The sequence below is a fragment of the Scylla paramamosain genome, unplaced genomic scaffold (genome assembly GCF_035594125.1).
Source record: "Scylla paramamosain isolate STU-SP2022 unplaced genomic scaffold, ASM3559412v1 Contig17, whole genome shotgun sequence".
In the NCBI taxonomy this organism is placed as follows: Eukaryota; Metazoa; Arthropoda; class Malacostraca; order Decapoda; family Portunidae; genus Scylla; species Scylla paramamosain.
Genome location: NW_026973682.1, coordinates 129473 through 152627, shown reverse-complemented (window position 1 = coordinate 152627; position 23155 = coordinate 129473). Strand labels below are relative to the sequence as shown.

The window sequence follows — 23155 nt, the reverse complement described above, 5'->3', positions numbered from 1 at the left end:
TGTGTGTGTGTGTGTGGCAAAAAAACGGAAGTATTGGTTTGATGGTTGATTACTCTTAGGTTATAGTTGAACGTTACATTGACGTCACGAAAGAAAAAAGGGAAAGAAATTGCAATGTAACGTTTTCTTCACTGAGGACGACACCTGCATCACAGCCACTGACGGTGACTCGCTGCACTCTTACAAGAAGTGAAGGAAAGGAAGCCTAACGATGCCTAACGATGCTTAACGAAGGGCCTGCATCACCATCTCCTGACTCTTCTCCACACATTCACAAAAAAGTGGCCGCTTTGCCGCGCTGCCCAACGAGGAGTAGCTCTGCGTCACTACCCTACCGGCGGGGACACTTCCCAAAGCTGACTTAAAAAGCAAAGCCCTGGAAGCAAGGAAGGCGGTCAAGTTGAGCGCACGTAAGCCAGAGAACAGCCTCATCAGCTCACCAAAGTCAGTGTGGCAAGACGCACGGCAGCAAGTAGCAGATAGTCATCAGCCCCGTCCTCGCCTTCACAACGCCCACAAAACCAGTCATCAGCGTCATCAGGTATTGATTGTCAGTCGTCTCGCCCTAAGAAAAGTATCCACTCCCGCCCCTCCGAGGACCATGAAAGCTGCCCACCGAGCTGTCTGCCCGGGGCCGTCTTAAAGAGAAGGATTCTGTCTGCTGAAGGGAAGCCAACTGAAGGGAAGGATGAGTTCTTACATAAAGACTGGCGCGTGTGTACCGGTGTGCAAGAACGGCAACAATAATAGCAGCAGCAGCAGCAGGAGGAGGCGGAGGAAGAAGAGTCTTAGTAATTGACACTTGGAGACAATAATTCAGAAGGTGAAAATGGACTTAATACATAAACAATAAATCAGTTTGGCCTGTCCTTGTTTTTAGCTTTCTTTTTTATTATTATTTCAGAGAGAGAGAGAGAGAGAGAGAGAGAGAGAGAGAGAGAGAGAGAGAGAGAGAGAGAGAAACGGTAAAAAGAAACAAGAAATAGAAGCAAGTGCATAATAAAATGACGACAAAGACGATAACAAAGAAAATATAAGTAAAAACAGAAGATGAACAACATGACAACGATAACGAACAAGAATCACTATACTCTACCTCCTCCTCTTAGCACAAAAGACACCGCTGAGCCATACACACACATGTTCAGTAACTAACCACGGCCACCCTCAACCAGATTCAGTCGCTCGAGCATCACTCAACGTCCACTGCTGACTCGCTGGCTCGCTGACTCTCTGCCCCATTGCTTCGCTCCTCATCCTTCTCGAATACACGAGGTGAAAGGCTAGCCAGGTACTCACATCCTCGTTCTCTGCTCTCCACCAGGGGACAAAAAGGCCTCTTACTATCCATGGGTTGTGATATGAAAGTCAAATTATAAGTACTGGTAGGCTTACAGATATACGAGTACTACTAAGCATATTTGTAACGCTGGCACACTTTTGAGGCTTTTTGCAATAAAATATATATATATAATGTTGCTTTGGTCTCTTTTTCACCTCTTGTTCCTCTCTAAGACTGTTTTTCCATATTGTATTTTTATGTTCTTATTTACTTTTTATTGATAAGAGGGTATAGGAAAAATAAATAAATAAAAAGGCCCACTGAAGGTTCTAGTCCACAAAAAGTGCAGTCAAGAGGGCTGTTCAAAATTTGAGGACTAGTGTCATGAAACATTTCCTCTCGAAACAGTTCAGGTGATAAGCAGGAGGTAATACAGAAGCAGGCAGAGAGTGGTGCTTGTCTCACTTGTCTAAATACCGGCACAAGGACTTTTTTGCTACATCTATTTCATATTTATCTATAATTTTTCATATTTCTTTTGAGACCAAAGTTACCTTAGAGTTATATGAAAGCGACGAAGGAACGTAGAAATAATTAATATTTTTATATTCTTTTCACCTTATTGGTGTTATTTTATTTTGTTTTTTCTTTTGATAACAATTTCTATCTTTTATGGAATAGTTGATTGAGTGACTTCTTTTTAATTCTCTCATTTTATTTTTGTTTCCGCATTTCATTTTTTTTATTTATTTTCTTCCCTTAAAACCGAAATTGCCCTTGTAATATTTTAAATGGGAAATAAAGTTACCTTCAAACAAATCACTTTTTACCTCTTTTTCCCTTTTTTCCCTCCACTCCCTCGCTGCCGCCTGCCAAAATTAATATCCACAGGAAGGGCGTTGCGTGTCCTTGGAAACAGAAGCAATTAAGCCCTATGATATTATGCACAATGTTATTATTTTCGCTAATAGTAATAATAGTAGTAGTAACTCCCTCTCTGTCTGTGTGTGTGTGTGTGTGTGTGTGTGTGTGTGTGTGTGTCAGGAGTCGCGGAGCGGATGTAAAAAATTCGGCCATGTTTTCCTCAACATATTAATCATATTCTGGAATTTTAATATATAATACGAATTAAAAAAAACATCACTCGCTGCTGTGTTCTGCAGAGAGAGAGAGAGAGAGAGAGAGAGAGAGAGAGAGAGAGAGAGAGAGGCGGGTGCGAGCGCTAAAGGTACAAAATAAAGCTGGTATTGTTCGTGGGCAGGGTAAAAACACTTGTTGGTCCTGTGATTAATTAAGCGTACGCGGTAGTAGGAGACAATGAGATGATGAATTTTGACCCGACTCTATTTGGTAATCCCGTGTGTGTGAAAGCCTCCCACACACACGGGAGAGGCACACTCCATCATGAGCAGCAGCGAGTAGGAGGCGGCGGCGGAGGAAGGAGAATATCTGTAATTGAGGGCAATGACCCAGAACACCCAAGCTCATGCAATCTGATCTAGCTGAAATACCGGCTGTCCGGTCTTTCATCTTGTCTTCTGTTAGGTTAAGATGTGTACTGGCCTTTTCTTTTTTCTGCCTCCGCAACCTATTATATTAAAGTAGGGGTGTTTTGTTATTTTTTTTCACCTGAAATTCCTAGATAAGTCAGCTTCACTCCATTAACATTATCTGATAAGTATGTGAAACCTCTAAGAATGTATTTCTTGTTCACCTCCATTAACATTATCTGATAAGTATGTGAAACCTCTAAGAATGTATTTCTTGTTTACTTCTTTTCACTTATCCAACTCCCTCATTCTTTATAGTGTCTCTTATTTCGGCATCAGTTATCCAGTTCACCCTCTTGCACCGTTTAAAAATTCCTACATATTGTTAAGTCTCTGAAATCTGCAAAGAATTTCTCTCCTCTCTTTCTCCACTTCTTTTCTCTCATCTGTATCCACTGTTCTCTTCTCATGTTAGATTTTATTGCAGTCACTTCATTTCGCAAAATTTTTCTAATAAATGTCTGGAATCCAAGGATTTTCTCTCTCTCTCCACTTCTTCCCACTCGCAGGCTCATAAGCTCTAATGCTTATCTATCTCTCCTCGTGTGTTTTTGTTCTTATCCTTGAAATAATGCGCCTCCTTTACCTTCTTAACCTTCCAGCGGCGGATCGTTCATAATAAGTACCTAACTACATTCTTTCCCACTAACTTTCCCAGCCAAGACTGATTTTACTCTTCAAATCTGACTCAAATATTTTCTTCTCCCTTGCGGTTTAGTTTGGTCTCACAAAATTCATCCAGAAACATTACATACATTTTTTTTTTCAGAACCATTTTTATTCTGATTACAAACACTCATGCTCAGACAAAGAAAAATTATCTTTCTGTTCAACTTTTTTCTTTGATGTCAGAATATTTCTACGTTAAGCTTCTCTAGCACTTTTCCCTATGTTAAAATTTTTATTGCACTAATGACACTGGCTGGAACCTTCCGCTCATGCTAAAACGAAACAAACGTAAAATCTTCCCCTTCCCACTCTTATTTTTTATACATCACAGACAACGCAGCATTTACGTCCTGTTCACACAACAACTTCCCTCCTCACGAGTCTCTTTATCCTAATTAGTCAGCACATTAAAGGACTTTAGATGAATAACACTAAAAACAGTAAGCACGGAGCGGTATGTTACTCAACTATTCACCATGACTGCACATTTAACTGAATAAGTTTACTGTCCCTCCGCCACTGTTCTGTCTTGTTGCTTATGACAAAACACAATGTAATATAGGAATACTTGGTTTTGTTCCCGTCTGTCTAAGCTGCAGGTAAGGTTATGAGTACTGTAACACCCACTCAGGGGCGTCACACAAGGGTATTTCTTCTTGGTATATTATTACGCCTCGTTATTGACACTCGTTCATTCTTGTGCGTGTTTACTTGTCCCATATGGTGAACGTGAGGGTGAACGACAGGGTGAACGTGAGGGTGAACGCGAGGGTGAACGGTCCAACTGGAAAAGGACCCTTAATTAATCTCTATGCAATACAAAATTAACATAAGTAACATCACAAAGTCCACATGAAGGCATTGGAGCAACACATTAATGAAATCACTATGAACACGTGTCAAAAAGAAAAAAAATAACAAATACATGATAAATAAACTACTAGATGATAAATAAACTACTAGCTAACAAGCTATGGTGACTATCCTTACGGTGTAAAGACCCTTCTGGGTCACAAATCTCACATGAATGTTCGATTACCTAACTACGACAATTTACGTTGAAATATCACAAAAACACAACATATATGTAACAGTTCTAGGTGTAAGGTAAAGTAAATACAACAGGAGAGAATAACAAGCAACAAATTACTACACATTCCTAATATATTCCTAATCCTATCACAAATGTAATAGAGGAACACTCACCAATCTCTGGCGCTCACAGGGAATAAATCCACAGGTTTCAATCCAACAAGGTGTGTGCGGCTGCTATACCACAGATAGACTGCCGGCTTGACCTCCCTCCCTGAGCTACCTTCCCTCGGTTTACCGCTCGAGGGATTCATACACGAATGAAACACTCATTAACACTCATTATTCCCAGGTAGTTATCATATGAAACGAGCAAATACTATGAAACAAACAAATATGAAACGAGCAATATACAGAAATAATTTGTATAGTGACCACCATCAAACACCATGTGTTACAAGTACACCATTGCTCTGTCTAGTCCCTCATCACCAAACACGAGGAACACTCTCTCATTTCCCGTCTGTCCCCAGTGCAGGTAAGGTTAACAGTATATATGTAATAGCAAAACTGTGTATTGGTGGGCAGGTTCGCACAATCAGTATTTAATAATGCTGTAGGAATAATAGATGCTTGCCACTCTGGTATTCTGCCCCTCCACCTTACTTTCCACACGTCCAAAGTAGCGATGGTGGTGGCAGCAATAATAAAAGCAAGTTTTCAGTATGTAATTCTCTTCCTCTTTTTATTTATTCTCTCTCTCTCTCTCTCTCTCTCTCTCTCTCTCTCTCTCTCTCTCTCTCTCTCTCTCTCTCTCTCTCTCTAGGATCCTGGAAAGCAGAGCAACACATTTACACAAGTCAGCATGAACATCCTTATCTGAAGAGTAATTAATTACGGTGACAGAATTATCTGGCGCAGCTGGAGGTGCAGTGCCGTGCCAATGCTTCTTGCGGCAAATGTCTGCAACATAGGCCTATTCTGAATCACTTCCGCGCCGCACCACCACTACTTTCAAGAGGCTCTAGCTGAAGTGATTTTTTTCAAGAAATATACTTGGACCTACGTTTGTATATACATACACGAACTGCCGCTGTTGACTTCTTGCAGCGTCTTTTATATTCTTATAGTGTGTATTTTTGACCTTTAAATATGGTTCGTAAATATAAGCGAAGCAGCTTCGTCCTCTTGTTTGTCAGTGAATCAGTGAGTGAAGCAGTCTCTCTCTCTCTCTCTCTCTCTCTCTCTCTCTCTTATACTGGTAATATCTGAATCAATTGGCTTCAGTAAAGACGATTACACAACACACAGCAACCATTAGTTCAAGAGAGAGAGAAAGAGAGAGAGAGAGAGAGAGAGATTATGTAGGTCCGAAGGAAGTAAAGAAAAAGAAAGGAACTGAAGGAAGTGTGTTGAGTGCAAGAGGGACTCAAAAGGAAGAGGAAATTAAAGAAAATGAGAGGCAGGAAAGGGCTATCACGAGAGCGAGAGAGAGACTGTAGTAGACTATGGACAATTGGTGGCGGTGTAGCAGGTGATGTCACACGCTGCTGACGTCACCACTATATCAGACATCTCCTTCGACACGGCCCCAGATATTCAGTAATGATTCAATGGTACAAGAAGACGCCGCCGTGACAAGATCGCGGCGTGTTGGCTGATGAGAGATAGCCTCGTCTTGTGTAGCCTGTTGCCTTAGCAGTGAAGAGCGACATGTAGGGACGTGTTCCTTTATACACGGACGCAGTTTCAACGATGTACACCCACCTGCATCATCACCACCAACACCAGCATTACTGCTACCACTATTACCTCCGCTGTTACAAACTCTCACACCGCAAACCTCACCAATTTTCACGCCATCATACAATTGACAAGGCATCTCATTTCAAAATACCTCACAAACACGACACAGAAGAACAAAAATTAAAGAAGAAAGTAAACATGTCAAATAAACCTATAGTGAAACAGAAGAGTAGAGTGTTGGAGTAGGAGGGAAATGCTAGAAAAGAGCATCAGATAATTGGAGCACGCAAGGAGGGAATGCAGGGACGGAAATAAATGAAGGACAGAGTGTTGGATTATGTGAGAGAAAAGGGTCGAGAAGAGAATGAGATGATTTGAACATGACAGGAGAAATGGAAGGACAGGAATAAAATTTAATGAAGGACAGTGCTGGATTGTGTGAGAGAAAGGAATAGAGAGGAAAAAGAGAGGATTAGACTTTGCTGGCATTGCTGGGAGAGGAATAAACATCGTATTTTTTGCCTCACATTCGATGATCAAGTTGTGTTTCAAGTTACCAAATATACTGAGATGTGGGAAGATGACGTGTGTTATCACTGACTTTGGGTGTGAGCTTATTTCGAATATAAATAAGCAAATAGGTAAGAAATAATAACAACATGAATAATGAAGTGTTTCATTTAGTATTGTTAGCGCCATCATTATGACACGAGGTACTTGTTAATATTAATTATATTACAGCATGTGACACCAACACCAGTAATCACAGCACATTACAGCTCAGTGTGTTTAGGTGCACTGAGTTGGTGTCGGTGCTAGACTCACACACACACACACACACACACACACTTTCAAAATGGAATATGTGAAAGAAATATTAATTAGAAAACCCCAGATAATTTTGACAATAACATATGTAAAGCAGCTGAATATATGAAAATGCGTATCCAGTATGTTGACAATTTATTGCATGAAGCTGTCATTCCTGTCGTGCTTGTGTTGCAATCACCTCCTTCCTGTAGTAATGGAAAGTAAAGCGGGGGGAACACTCTGGAAGGCTGTCGTCCTTGTCCTACACTATTGCTATTAAGTCTTGCAGCATATCAGTAGTGTTTCATGAAGGCCCATCTTCAATAATGGCGACTATGAGCTTTGTCAGAACATTATCAATACAAAACAAGGGAACATGACTCACTTTATTGGTGTTAAGAAATCCCCTTCACTGCGCTGTCCACAGTGAAGAGGTCATCTATCTTGACGACACTTACTGAGTCTCGCTACCAGTGCCTGTAAGTTTTAGCTAAGTTTACCCTAAATTTACTCTTATAATTGCCTTTATTATCCCCATATGACACCAACGAATATTTTTGCCAATTAGGTCAAGGTCTCAAACATCCACTGTCAAAATAGCATCCTTGTCCGACGCTTTGTTAAGATTTTATTTATGAAAAAACGACAGACACAGCATCCCAAATCTTTAGTAATAATGTTGAATGATTAAAGATGTAAGCGTATTAACTTTACCATTAACAAGGTCTAGCTGAAGTTATTGGGGGTTTCAAGGGTGTTTTCATGATTTTAGTAATAGTTTTGTAGGGCTTTGTGAAAATATTGGAGTTCTCAAGGATGTTTGCATGAATTTAGTGATAGTTAAACAAGCTCTTTAGGAAACTACGGTCTTCATAGATGTTTATAGTTTTATTGATAGTTTAACATGATGTAGTGAGTTACTAGGTGTTCGCGGATTTCATAACAGTTCCTTGTTCACGAGATGGATTGTGTTTGTCTGTGTACATCTTGTGGTTAGTTGCTGGACACTCTCTACCTAATCTATAAACAATAATGATGGGGCACTGTTAGGATGGCAATAATTAAAGTGTATAGCACATAATTTTTTCATACAAACCACACACACACACACACACACACACACACACACACGCACGCACAGACACACATGCGCGCGCGCGCGAAACAAAATTCAATGATATATGCAACTGTATGAATAAAAATGCAAATAATGAATGGAGTACCAAGTAAAAAATGCACACGCACATACATACAAACACAAAAAATACTATGAAATAAATAAATATATGAACAAAAAATACTGATAATTAATTACCGCTAAATATAAACTCCAGGCTAATTAAGTGTGGATAACGAAATAAAAAAAAATATTAATTAAATTATAAATAATAAAAATGTGTTAGTTGGAGAAATGCTGGTGATATTTCAAAGTAACACACAAAAATTAGAATTGTATTTTTTTCATAATCATTCTCTCTCTCTCTCTCTCTCTCTCTCTCTCTCTCTCTCTCTCTCTCTCTCTCTCTCTCTCTCTCTCTCTCTCTCTCTTTCATCACCTTATTTAGCATTGTATATTAACCTAAGCCAAGCGTAATAAGTTAAATCTCTCTCTCTCTCTCTCTCTCTCTCTCTCTCTCTCTCTCTCTCTCTCTCTCTCTCAAAAGTTTTCTTGTTAATAATGTGGAAATCTTGTTAGTGTGTCACTATCACCATAAAAACACCCTCAAAAATGAGTGTAACTTTAACTACGTAGAGCCTTTTGATTGGTGGAGGTGGTGCGGCGCAGAAGTGTTTCAGTAGGATGATTAGATGTGCCGAGTCGCCGCTGCCTCAAGAAAATGAACATCTAACAAATAATTCGTACGCTATTCATTGTTTGGACACTCGTGATACGTGATGACTTAGAAGTAGATAAGAGTATGTATTCTCTGTTCTCTTTTATAGTGTTGGGAGGTCACCATTTGCGTTGAATTGATATCTACTGGTGAATCTGGCAACGCGACGCTTCAACTTAGGGATTCGAGTCAGGGTGGATCCCGTTTGGTAAGATTTACTTTCCGTAGTCCAATAATGTATCATGTCCTTTGAATAGTGTGTAATCTTAACCCTGCAATGCGGTTGAATGTTCTTTGTATGAGGTATAATCTCATCCTTGCTTCATACACACTACAACAATACACTTTGGTTGTGGATCAGGCACGTGGCACTTCAACACACATACACAACACACATACGTATTGGAGTAAGCGTAAGTAGGTATTTGAAACCAAGCTGATATACATCTTTCACATTCGTGTAATGCTATCATATCTCCATTGAAAACACGTGTAATCCTATCCTTACTGCATACATAGTACATTTATACAGTTTGGTGGTGAATCTGGCAACGTAATGCTAAAGTTGAGGACTCGGGTCAGGATGGATTGCCATTTGAAACCAAGCTAAAATTCGCCTTTCTTGAACCTGCAATGCTGATAAATGTTCTCTGTATAAGGTGTAATCTCATACTTACCTCGTGAACACTACAGGAGTACAATTTGGTGGTGAATCTGTCAATGTGACGTTTGAGGTATGGGTTCAAGTCAGCGATGTTTGAAACCGAGCTGAGATAAACCTTTCGTAGACCTTTCATGCTCTCATATACGTCCTTTGTATACCGTGTAATATTCAGCAATTGAGTGGCATATCCCGGCATACCAGATACAGGAAATAAAGAAAGGTATGAGAAAGACTCGAAGCAGTGAACCTCGAGAAGGAACCGAGTCCCAGATTGGCCAGGCGGAGGTCCCACGCTGGCGTCACCACTCGAGGGACGAGGCGCCGCGCGGTCATCACCTCAGTAATTGAACACCTGTGTCATTAGTTTGTGTAGTGGTCGTTAATTGTACTTTGCAGTAGTGCAGGCAAAGGAAGCGTTAGACTCTCTAGCTTCCATGGAGCTGACTTTGCCGTGGGTACTGAGCGCTGGCAGCAGGGAGTGTGGTGCTGGAGGCCTGGTGTTCCCTGTCTGATTTACTCCGTGGCGACGCCGGACAGCAGTAGGAGCGAGGTACAGTTGTTGATTCATGTTTGTTGTCTTTGGTGTGCAGTCACCATGTTTTGTTTGTTTATTTCATAACACGTGTTCACATGATAACTGAGGGTAAGTAGACTTTGTGACGTCACTGATACTAGTCCCCTCCCCCCACCCCCCACAGCCTGCCGCTCCCCACGGCACCTTATATCCCCGCTACTGTGTTTTCCGTGATGCTGTACATATGAATATCGTGCAGTGGTGTCACGGATAGTTTGAAGCTGTTATTTGCAATTGTATTTAGTGGCAATGATTGTTGGTCGTTACCATTGTTCAATAGTTTAGTCGCGTGTATCATTGCACTTGTAAGGGAGGAGGGCATGGGAGGAAAGGGTTGAGGGGACAGCGTGATGCAGTGACAGTCATGCTTGACTTCCTATATTCTTGTACTGATATGAGAGAGAGAGAGAGAGAGAGTAGGTCAGGCAAGAAGTAAGGGCATTGTATCAAGGGAAGGTGCAGAGGTCAAGAAAAGGTCAGGAGGTGAGGGAAGGGAGGAGGGGGGTCATTGGAGCAGGTCACCGAAGGTCATGTCTGTCTTGGTGAATGTCAGAGAGAGAGAGAGAGAGAGAGAGAGAGAGAGAGAGAGAGAGAGAGTGCGTGAGTGGCTGCCATTGTGGTGTGAACGACGTGACAGTCATTATAATGGCCGTGGTGGTCGTTATCAGCATAATCACCATCACCATTACCACTGCTGTAACAACCACCACCACCATTGTAACCTTCAATTCCACCATCACCAACCCTACCACCATTAATGTAACCAACACACCCCCATCACCACCACCACCACCACCACTAACAAGGTAACCAAAACAATCACCACCACTGTAACCAGCCAGCAACGATGGTTTCACTTGTCAGATTTTTCGGGTAGAATGAATAGGGAACATTACTTGGGGAAATTCCAGAACAGGGATGATAAGCCAACTGATTTCTCTAAATGCTACTTATTGAGATGTTAATGCAGAATCTATAGGAAAATTAAGACCAGATAAATTCAAGGACAAGGATGAAAACTCTAGTGGTCTAGTGACAATTGTGTTCATGTGCTCTAGAACGTGTCATGTATTGTATTCTACAGGGACTGTTGTTTTGTCGCATCCTTCTTGTTCTCTTCAGCACGCCATGAGCAGAATAAATAATAAATAGATATATAATGAGGATAACGAATGACACCTGGGCTAGACAAGGACGCCACACTGCGCTGTATATTCTAATGATGTGCTCAGGTGTATAATTCTATTCGTGTCAGAGCTTCCTTAGCGATATCAGTGTTGGTTGTTGATATTCTTTATAGTATGTTGCTGGTGTTAGACGTTTGTCAGTGTTAGTGCCACGAACAAGACTCGCTAACGCAAGACGCCTCAGCAACAGGGTGGCAATGAACAATTCGTCCTCAGCAGCATGAAGTCGTATAAGATTTATCAGAGTAATACTTTCCTGGCTGGCTGCAGTGACCCGGGCGTTGTGACGGAGGCGGTAATGGACCATATTCTGACACCCTTCACCACACCTTCCATAATTACAAAAAGTTTCAGAATGTAAAGGATTTTTAAGAGTGTTTTTATGCTTCTAGAGACAGAGTAACATTTTCTACATTATTAACAGGAGAAACACTCTTGAATACTGTTAATCATCTGTGGCCTTTGAAAATAGTCATGGTAGGAAAGCAGAGAGTTTCTGAACATAGGCCAGCATTTCCTCCATATCAGCCTCGCCTCCTCAGCCAGACTAGACCTTCCGTTATTGGGTGTACCCGTACTGGCGCGTACCGCGCTTTCGCTTCACGCATTTCACGCTTCACTCGCTGCCTTCATCATGCTTGCAATAGACGCTGTACTCAGCATCTGCCCCGAGACTCTACTACTTTACGATGCTTCGCTGTGTGTGGTTTTGCAGTGTTAGCATCCCCGGGTTTTGCTGATCTCGAGGCACGTGGCGGGTCTTGGAATTTAACGCCTGTTAGATAATGTGGAGTGATAAGTGAATGAGTGATGAGCGAATGAACAGACTCGGTAATAAGGTTGTTAATGGCGGGTATGTAGCTACATTTTCGCCTGCTGAAATCAAGATATAGAGATATTGTAATATCACGAGTCATAGCATATTTTTTCATAATTTCATAGCTATGAAATGGAGTTTTTATCTTTGAAATGCTCGTATGCTTGAAAAGCCACATAGACTCGTATGCTTGAAAAGACACAAAGGTTACACTCGAACACACGTCCTGGGAACCGTCCCAAGATTTCCTTGTGTTATCAGCTCTGTAATGTGGCCGAGCCCAGCTGTGCGTCCCCTCCTCGTGCCGTTAACATTGAATTTGATCAGATCAGTCACGGAGGTAATCAGACCAGTTAGTATTGGTGCTGCTGTGTGGGCATCAGTTCTGGAGCGCGGAGGTAAAGAAACAAAAGAACAAAGGCAGCGCAGTTCAGGTGGTCTGCACCGAGCCTCGCACTGTGTATTTTTCCTGGTGAATGTGTAAGGGAAGGGATTGTATTTGAAAGGTTCGTTTCCAGCAGACTGACCATTCAAAAGAAAATTTCGTCATCATGCTTATCATTTTGAACGCTGAACCCTCAATTTTTTGTATCACAGGAAAGCGTACGCGTATGTAAAGTTAGACGCTCAGATCCCATCACCTTGTCAAAAGTTACGAATTAATGTTGTATAATCCTTGAACTATTCCATCATTAGCTGTTGATTGCTATGAAATACTCCAGAGATTATGAATGGAAGTAAGTGTGACCGTTCCCAGGTATATATATATGCCTTATCTGAAATTACAAGAGTATACACACACACACACACACACACACACACACACACACACACGCGCACACACACACCTCTTTCCATCATGTAAACATTCCCTCTTATCTTCGTACCCTACATACCTCATCATCTTTCCTCGTCTCCCCTCTCCCTCCCCTCCCTCTCCCTATCTCTCCCAGCCTCACATCACCCCCATCACCCCATCCCTGCTTCTGTATCACCGCGCCCCATTTCTCTCCCTCAGATCGCTTCCCTGTTCTTCCTCCACTTTTCCTCCCCTCTCTTTCCTTTCTGCTTGAGATGCTTTTCTTTTTCCCCGCATTCCCCTTCGCAATATTTCCCCGCCTCTTCCTCAGGCGCCCTTCCCGAACCACTTTTCCTCACCCTTTCCTTCTATCGCCTCCCTTATTCATCTCTCCTTCTCTCTCCTCTTTATTCTCTCTCTCTTCTCTCTCTCTCTCTCTCTCTCTCTCTCTCTCTCTCTCTCTCTCTCTCTCTCTCTCTCTCTCTCTCTCTCTCTCTCTCTCTCTCTCCCTCCTTCTCAGGCACCCTTCCCACCCACGTTTTTCTCTCCATCCCTTTCTTCCATCTTCTATATTTATTCTTCCTCTCTACTGTTTCTCTCTCTCTCTCTCTCTCTCTCTCTCTCTCTCTCTCTCTCTCTCTCTCTCTCTCTCTCTCTCTCTCTCTCTCTACCGCTGCGCCACGTCGATCCTCTGAACTGAAAAACTGCTCTTTCTCTCCAGCTTTATTTTTTTCACTTTTTTCTCCCTCCCCCACGCAAGTTATTTCTCTCGTAGGTTTATTAGAGTAACTTCCTCCTCTTCCCGGTGATTTGGCGAAATGCTTGATGGAATACACTACCCCAGTATTGCAAAACATGAAGATTCTGTCCGTCTATTTCTGTATGTCTGAGTTTGTCTCTCTAATTCCGAAAATCTGTCGTGTTTATCTGCTTTTTTTTGTCTCGTCTGTCTCTCTCTCTCAAAAATATGCATCATGTCTTTCTATGGCTCTGTGTGTGTGTGTGTGTGTGTGTGTGTGTGTGTGTGTTTTTCTCTGCTGCGGAGAAAGTTGTATTTTTTCTTTTTTAGTTTCATGGTTCCTCGCTCGCCTCCCTCGCTCGTCTGTTCTTGTTCTCTATGGCCTGTGTGTGTGTGTGTGTGTGTGTGTGTGTGTGTAGCGTTCTCTATGGCCTGTGTGTGTGTGTGTGTGTGTGTGTAGCGTATGTACTTAATTTTATTGGCATAGTAAAAAGTGCTCTCTCTCTCTCTCTCTCTCTCTCTCTCTCTCTCTCTCTCTCTCTCTCCTCTCTCTCTCTCTCTCTCTCTCTCCTGGTCAGGCGATACAAAGCGAACCTTAAAAAAACAGTAATGGCGCTACAAAAGAAAGAAAATACAGGTAGATTTAGATTTAGATTGAGAGAGAGAGAGAGAGAGAGAGAGAGAGAGAGAGAGAGAGAGAGAGAGAGAGAGAGCGCTTTGATACTTCACTTTGAAGGCGTGTGTCTGTGTGACTGTATTTACTGTCTGTCTGTCTTTCTTTTTGTGTACGGTGTGTTTGTCTGCTGCTCTGTCTGCTGCTGTTTCTCTCTCTCTCTCTCTCTCTCTCTCTCTCTCTCTCTCTCTCTCTCTCTCTCTCTCTCTCTCTCTTTCATCCACAGAAGGTAGATTTTGAGGATAAAACCGCGACCATTCAACACTTAAACTTTTCGAGCTTTTTTTTTTTAATGGCAGTTGAAATGCTGTTCTGCATCTTCTCGTGTTCTTGACCAGTTTCCACATTTAAAAGTAACTAAATAGGCAAACAATTAATGAAACGAACGCATGAATAAGTAGATAAGTAAACAAATGAGTAAATAGTTAATTACGAAATCAAAATAAATGAAAAAAAAATATTGAATACTCGGGCAGATAAGCAGAGTACTTGAAGGGTCAATAACCAAGTAAGATACTCGAGAATGACGTGTCTGTCCACAGCACGGCAGCTTTATACAAGTAAAGAATATAGCGAGGCGGCGGGCGGTACTTGACCCCCCCTACTGTAACTTCCCTCTGAGGTTCACAGGCCACAAAGGAAGCAGGCCCAGGACTCCCCGCGGCCGACTCTCCCTCACTGCTCGCCGCTCGGGGCACAAAACTTTTAGAAACTGTCGCCGTAGATCAATAGGGAGGCTTAGGCACCACCTCACCCCGCTGATCTGCACGGCTTGGTGGGAGGAACTCTTTTTGTGCCTGGTGTTGTTGATATTGCTGTCGTGGTGGCGGTGTTGCGTTGAGGCAGCGGGTTTCCTGTTGTACAATTCAAGCCACATTAAGGCAATACTTTGTCTCTTAAGCAGGGAAGAATGAATTTTCTAGGCTTCTTGAGCAAGTTACAAGTATCCCATATTAATTATAGCATAGATTGATAATAACAATAAAATATAGAAGCAGTGAAGTAACAATAAAATACAGGAGTGAAGTCCCAGTATTGGAGGAGTAAATGTATTGTTGGCGGAGACAGTACTCATGTGTTCTGTGGTTGAAATATCCTTCAGAGGAGGACAAATAGCGGGACAGGCAGTGCGGAAGCTGGCCATTACTCTTCCCAGGATGGCCTCGGTCACCGGCCTTCCCATGACCGCGCCGCGTGTCGTCCTAACGCTGAGCAGCACTTGGGTCACCACGTCTCCCAGAGGCAACACTCTTTTCTTTCAATAAACTCATCGGTCAGTGTGTAGACGTCTCTTGTCAATCGTCATGTCAGTATTTGTCACACCTTGAGGAACTTTTGCCTTGATCTGAGTCTCTTGTCAGTCCCGAGGTTGTCCCCTGCCAGTCTTTTGTCAACCTTTCGTCAGTTTTATTGTAGCGTCTCACTCTCTTCTGTCCGTCCGCCAGTCTTTTCATCGGCACCTTTTTTTTTTTTTTTCGCCAGCCTGGTGTCAGCTTCTGATTGACGCCTTGGTGACCTTTCCATACTTATTTCAACAAACATCTTCCATCCCCAATACTCCTGCGTGTTGGGTGGCTGTGCGGTGCGTTGCTCGGCTGGCAGGAGAAAGGTTAAGAGTTCAATCATGGGCACGTATACTGAAATGGTTCGCTTTCTCCTAAGGTTTCTTTAATGAGCATGTAAATGATTAGTGGTGTTCTCATGTGAGCCTTTTCCTCCTCCTCTTCTTCCTCCTCCTCCTCTACGTCATCCTACTCTTATTTTTTCTTTCTATCTTTTCTTCTTCCTTCTCTTTTTTTTTTTCCCCTTCCCCTTAACATTCTTATTATAGCTTTCCCTCACAGTCAAATAAAACACTGCACCTATGGGAGACAAGTATTTTGGGTGGCGTGGTACATTTATCATGAACTGGAGGCAGACACCTGTATATTTAGCCTGGCGCTGTTACTGCTATCTTCCCATCACTCTCCCCCATACGTGACTCCCTGTCTTGTTATGGTAAGTGGTACTGGGGCATAATTTTTCACCTTCCTTCCCGAATTGAGCCTCGAGACGTTATCAGTCAGCGGCGACCTTAAGAAAAATTATTTATCTTCTCGCTGACCTCTCGATCTTGTCATTCTTACCTTCGTCCTTGTTGTTGTTTGTTTTTATTGATATTTGTTGTTGTTGTTGTTTGCTGTCGTCGTCTTCCTCCTTATAATCATCATAATGTTTTCCTTTCCTCTTTTCCTCCTCCTCCTCCTCCTCCTCCTCTGCTTCATCATCATCATCATCATCGTCTTCGTGTTCCCTCTTTCCCTCATTGCCCTTTTCGTCATCCTTTAAAGTCATCCCCCAGTCTGTTCTTCTCTTCTCTCCTCTTCATCGTCCCTTTCGCCTCGCCCTCTTCCTCCATGACCTAGTTTTCTCTTTCTTTCTTATCCTCATACCTCATCCCCTCTTCCTTTTTTTTTCCCCCATCACGTGCTGACTCCACCCTTCTCCCCCTCACTCCCCCATTCCTCCCACTCACTCGTCCTATTCCTTCTCTCCCCGCCCTCACGTCCGTCCCTCTCCACACCTTCCCTGGCCGCTAATGACCAACTCCTGAAGCACCTGACAGGGACACGACGCGCCGTCAGGACACACAAGTGCTCGCCGCCTCGCTGCTGCCTCGCTAAAAATCACCGTCACGTTTGCTTACCTCAGGAGACAAAAGAGAGAGAAAATAAGAGAGAGGGAAGAGAGAAAAAGCGGGAATTAAAAAAAAATAGAACGTAAGAGAAGAAAAGGAAAAGAAATTAAGGGAAGAAATTAAATGAAATTAAATTAAAGTGAAAATGTCAGGGTCTTTCAAAATTAAAAAAATATTGTTCTTTTTTAGATACATTTATTTTTCATTTTTATTTATTTATTCATTTATTTTTTTTTTTTTTTTTGTGTGTGTGGAATTATGTTGATGAAAAAAATAATACGTACCCCGTGCCTAGTTTTAATTAGTGTAAACAGCAGCATATATATTTATTTGCGTACATTATTACTCTCTGACTTCTTGGAGCGCAGAATGAGTGCTTTTACAGATGCATGTCACTGTGTAGCTCATACACACACACACACACACACACACACACACACACACACACATATTGGAGCTCCACCAGAATCGCTGGATGAAATTCTTATATTTTCTGACTATTTTTTCAGAGTTCATAAATGTAGTGTCCATCACTGACTAATGAGGAGATGCAAGGAAGGAATGGCGTTGTCTCCTACTCTCCACCTCTCTGCCAACCACAACAGCGATTCTCAGCGACAAACCACAGCAGTTGCTTTTCTGTTGTTGTTCTTTTTATGTTTTACTGTTAAGGGATACAATATTTTTTATTTATTTCCTGGTTCTTGTTACCGATCTTCGATAACAGCGATTCTCAGAAGGAGGAGGAGGAGGAAGCTATGTGATTGATTTACTTGTATATATTTTTTAAGTCACAGAAATATTTATAGTATTGTAACCTCTTAAACTGAAAGATCAGCAGCACCGTAAAAATTATTTGCACAGACGTAGTAAAGAAGGTGGAAGTTATTTGAACGATTTATTTATATATTTTTCTTTAAGTTACAGACCTATTTGCAGTATTGTAAGCTCTCAAATTGTCTAACAGTTGAAAGGTTAACAAGGCACAACTGTAGCTAAGTGGAGGCACGCTGGAAAACTGAATATTCTGGTCGAGGGACAGAGATAAGTCAGTTAGGAACAGGAGAACACGTATTCCAAACTAGTATTTAAATTTCCTAGCGTCCTCCATCCTTGTCCTTCTCAACCACCTCGTTTTCATCTTTTGTTAGTCTCTCCGTCCTCCTCCTCTGTCGTCCTCCTCCTCCTCCTCCTCCTCCTCCTCCTCCTCCTCCTCCTCTAATGTGCTGAATTAGATCATTCAAAGATACAAATCTTTCTCTACGTTAAGGAGCAATGATTACATGCAGTGCGCCAGTGTAGGGAAGCAAAGGCCTGTAATGTGCGGCTGTGGGGATCTGGGTAGCTCTGTTTTGCCGTGCTCTGCTCACACCAAAAAACTGTGAGTTCGTTCTTGCATCATAGCAATTTCTCTTATAATCAGTCATCGTTATCATTATATCTTTGTTGTGACTTATTCCATCTATATACGGTTTCCATGATGTGCATCTAAAGAATATCTATTGATGCTGTTCTGATATTAATTAAGGAATGAGTTAAAACTTTAAGATTTAATCAAACTTCGTTACAACTTTTAAACTAGTTTTTATGCTGCTATGCATTGAAATGAGACGGGTCTCAGTAGTACATTATTTAAAATTGAATTGTAAAAGATTTTCAGATAGAATGTTAATTCTGCAACAATAATAAGGCAAGACAGACGCCGGAATGTATCACTTTGCGTCAGGGACAACACAGGATAGAGCTAACCCCGGCGTGAGGATGTAAAGACGACATAAAGTACTACGCCGCGACTATCACTAAAGTGCGCCGCCAAGTTTTCCTCGATAGGTATGGTGTTAGATTTGTGGCTTTTAGTGAGTCTACATTAAACTTACTGTATGGTTGGTGCGCCATTCAGAGTGTGCCACTAAGCATCAAAGTATTAGAACCTCTGGTATACTCGTAGATAGACGACGAAGGAAGATCAAGGAATCAATGGTAAGCATTGATCCCTCACAGACCACGTGGAAGACATGAACAAAAACATTAGCAGCAGTTTTCTCGACGCTTGCTTTTACTGCATAATATTTTCTTGCAATACAATCTAGTGTGGTGAGATCCTGCAGGGAGACACAGACACAGTGCCGCAAATTGCCACAGCTCTCCCCCAACTCACTAAATGACTGCCCATCAACCTGCGTGAGGCTGAATGAACACCTCGGGCTTGGCGCTGTCCTGCCGCCACGACCTGCCGATGCCCGACTGACAACACTGAATGCCTGGAATGGAGGGATGAGATAGTAGTAGTGTTATAAAGGCCATCAGTTATATAATGTAAGGAATGTTACAGAAGCAGTGTTATTTAGACTTTTTTTCGTCCTAGTCGTCTTTCCTCGCTTAATATTCTCTCTCTCTCTCTCTCTCTCTCTCTCTCTCTCTCTCTCTCTCTCTCTCTCTCTCTCCAGATCAACTTGACGGGCAGGATCCTCTCGTTCCCATTCCCATTCCCAATCTCACATCCTCCTCCTCCTCCTCCTCCTCCTCCTCCCCCTTTCGTTCATTTATTCCAGTTCCACTCCCCTTCTCTTCCGCCTCTTGGTACTTCACATCAGCATCCGTTGATAGATATGTTCCTCCTCCTCCTCCTCTTCCTTCTCCTCCTCCTCCTCCTCCTCCTCCTCCTCCTCCTCCTCCTCCTCCTCCTCCTCATCCTCCTCCAATTTCTCTTTCCTCGGTACCTCTTCCTCCCCCTTTTTTTTTTCATCTTACCATTATCTCCCTCTTCTTCCTCCCCTCGTCCACCTCCTTCTTCTCTTTCTCTTCCTCCCTCCTTCCTTTCTCCTTTTATATTATCCCTGTCTTTTCTTTCCCTCTTCCTCCTCCTCCTCCTATTTTTGCAGTTCTTTACCTTCTCCTCCCTCCCCTTCCTTCCTTTCCCTTCTCCTACCATCTTCTATCTACTTCCTTGCTCCACTTCTCGCTTTCCTCCTCCCCACCTCAAGCTCCCTCCTTCCCTCGCCTTCTCTTCCCGACACATGCAATTGGTTTCCGTCAGACGAAGGATCCCTGTGATTGGTAGTGGTTGGCTGGGTGGAGGAGGTCCCCAGGCGTCACGTATCTAGTCCTATACACACAATACTTAGGGGTGTCCGTGGGGCCTCCTTCCCTTCACTCGTATATTATGTGCTTCATGAGGCGGTTCTTTATGTCTCCGCCTGGACACATCATCGCGTTTGGTGTCTGTAGGAGTGAATTTAACGCCACGTGGGTGTGAGGGGTGTGGGTGTGTTGTGTGTGGTTATCACTGGGAATGATGTGTCGTTCATTGGAAGTAAGTTTGTATTCAGTGTTACGTTTGTGTGTTTTGTTGTTGGCGTGTGGAGTTGATGCGGTGCTGCGTGGGATTGAGGTGCTTGTTAGTATTGTTCGGTTACCTTTTTTTTTTTTTTTTACGTAAGAGTGGTTCTGGCCGAGGGCAACAAAAATGTGAAAGGCATGAACTGACCCTAAAGAGGACAGTTCAAAGGAGAATCCAAAATTATGAGAGGTGTCTAGAAATCTTCTAACTACTACTACTACTACTACTACTACTACTACTACTACTACTGCTACTACTACCACAGCTTCAAATGAAATTTCAGACGGAGTGTACAGTGTAGCTACATGGTATATAATGTATAGTATATATGAACTGTATTGACAAACCCGCACATTAATATGATGACTGGTGGTGTCGGCAGGCAGGACGGGGCGGAGGCTATCCCTGAATGACGAGATACCAGCTGGCCACATGTCCTAACGAATATTGTACAGCGGACTTCAATTTGTTCTGCCTCGTGTTTCGTGGGCCGGAATGCAATGTTTGTACTAAACAAGGCTGTGGGTCGGACGGTTGGCCTCTGCTGGCCACACTGACCCGCGGGTTGGACGCTGCTGACCCTTGGTTCAGTCACATTTTGAATGGTGAAGCAGCTTACGTGTTCTGCCACTGGCTTACCGCTGCAGTGTTTGTTGTTTTTACGTGTTTTTTTTTTCAGTATTTCTTGCTATTGCAGTATTTCTATTTAGAGTTCAAATTTGTTCTGTATATTCAATCCTTACCTCGTGACTTCTGAAATATTGAATCACCTTATACATTTCTGTCACACGCTTAATAATTTATGCTCTGTGTTGTGAAAGGACAGCAAAAACATATCTATCAACAATTCAGACCACATAACAGCATCATAACTTAAAGAACAAAATGTGGAATACGTGACAAAGACAGTACAGTCAAGTAAGAGTTGCTAGAGAGACAGACATGCACATTGCTAGGCTGACTCGTGATGGCACATAGCACCGCCCGTATCTCTAGTTCCCCCCAAGCTAACGGTCCCTCGTAGACAGCCAGGCGAGGAGTCACGCACGTTTAGTAAAAAGAAGAGAATTTGTGCAATGTACTGACGGTAACTTCCCTTATGGACAGGCGAGGAGTCACGCAAGTTAGTTAAAAAGTAAAAAAAAAATATGCAATGTACAGACGGTAACTCGTACAGGAAGGTGAATGATACAATAGTCATGCCTTGGCCCTAGATCAAGAGTACAATAGGTTCTTCCTCTTCATTGTAGACCAACACGAAGGTAACCACAACACAAACACGGACATCTACAGTGGTTCCCATAGATTTAGTAAGGACATATTCACCTGTAATGACATCTTCTAATTAAACCTTCGCTCCGGCACTCAGTTAACCCTCAGTTGTATTTACAGGGACAATACACACACAGGTTCTCAGTATACCGTCCCTTCTTTCTCATCAGCCCTCATTCCTCTGCACAGGCTCTTAGTTAAGCCTTATCCTCTTCTATTTAGGTAGACAATACACATCTACCTCTCCTCTTTCTCATCAACCCTCGCTTTTCCCGACGCCTTATTTGTTTGTCCCGTGGTCTCTTATGTTCAGCGGCGCAGTCTTAGGAGGAAAATCACTGTCGCGCGGGAGGGAGTATTGCAGTGACTAGTGGAAGATATGGCTTGGCGGTGACTCGTGGCTGAAATGGTAAGTGCGGGTTAAGGCAACACGCCACCCCGCCATCCCCTTACTCACCCCGAGGCGTCTAGTAAAATCCGCCCATTTGTTCAACGGCAGCAACGTTTTGTCGCGTCAAGGAGAAAGGAACACGGGGAGGCGGCAACAGTGGGATGCAGTACAAATGGGGGACGGAAATATGAAAACAACATTTGTTTGCCACGGTAAAACAAAGCAAACACGTTAGCGCCATCAGCACAAAGCACGCTCTCTGGCGCTGACGGAGCTAACATACAGCCCGGCTTGGAATCACGGACATTAAGTGTATTGTAGCGTACCTGAGCCGCGGGGAGCCGAAAGGTACGCACAAGTAATGCGTTTATGCCAAAAGTAGCGTAATGGTGTCGAGGAGAGAGTAGCGAGGGAGGCGTGACCCTTACACCGCGAGGAGGAGAGAAGAGGGTAACACTGAATGATATAAATAAATTCAGATGGGGAGCGTGAAACAGTAGAAGCATCTTGGGAAAGTGTTGTGTGTAAAGCTGACGGGGGGACGAGAGAGTGAGAAGGTTCCTGCAGACGAAGGGTGTGTGTGTGTGTGTGTGTGTGTGTGTGTGTGTGTGTGTGTGTGTGTGTGTGAGTGGGCGGAGGGACAGAGAAAAGCTAGGGAGTGAATGTAGGAGGGGAGAGAGAGAGAGAGAGAGAGAGTAGGGCTAATAGAGGTTGTCGAGGCGTGTGCGTGGGGAGGGAACCGTAGGAGTGCGGGGGCGAAGAGTCAAGAGGGAGAATACGGGAAGGGGAGAGAAAGTGGATGGGTATGCGTGGGAGAGGACGACGGGAGAGAGGAGAAGAGTAAGTTTTTAGGGACAAGTGTGAATGGGGAGGGTATATTTGGGGAGAAGGCTGGGTGAGAGGCAAAGTGATGGGGGAAAGAGATGTGGATAACAAAAAGGTGTGAATGGGAAGGGGGGAAGAATAGTTATATGGAGGGAGAATGTTTGGGGAGAGAGGGAAAGCACTGGGCGAGGGAAACACAGGGAGAGGGAAGAGTTACACAGCAGGGTGTTGGGAGGAGCGTGTGTGGGCAGAGAAAACTCATGCTCGTCATAT

At 43.0% G+C, this 23155-nt stretch overlaps 1 protein-coding gene across 2 annotated transcripts in view; it reads left to right on the top strand.

Moving 5' to 3' along the window:
- The first annotated feature begins 9892 nt into the window (after window positions 1-9892).
- Window positions 9893-23155, top strand: part of LOC135097335 (uncharacterized) — a 119273-nt gene continuing 106010 nt past the window's right edge. For both annotated transcript variants that reach the window (XR_010265614.1, XM_063999131.1), the window contains exon 1: window positions 9893-10138. The gene's annotated coding sequence lies outside the window, so the exon portion shown is untranslated. The remainder of the gene's footprint in view (window positions 10139-23155) is intronic.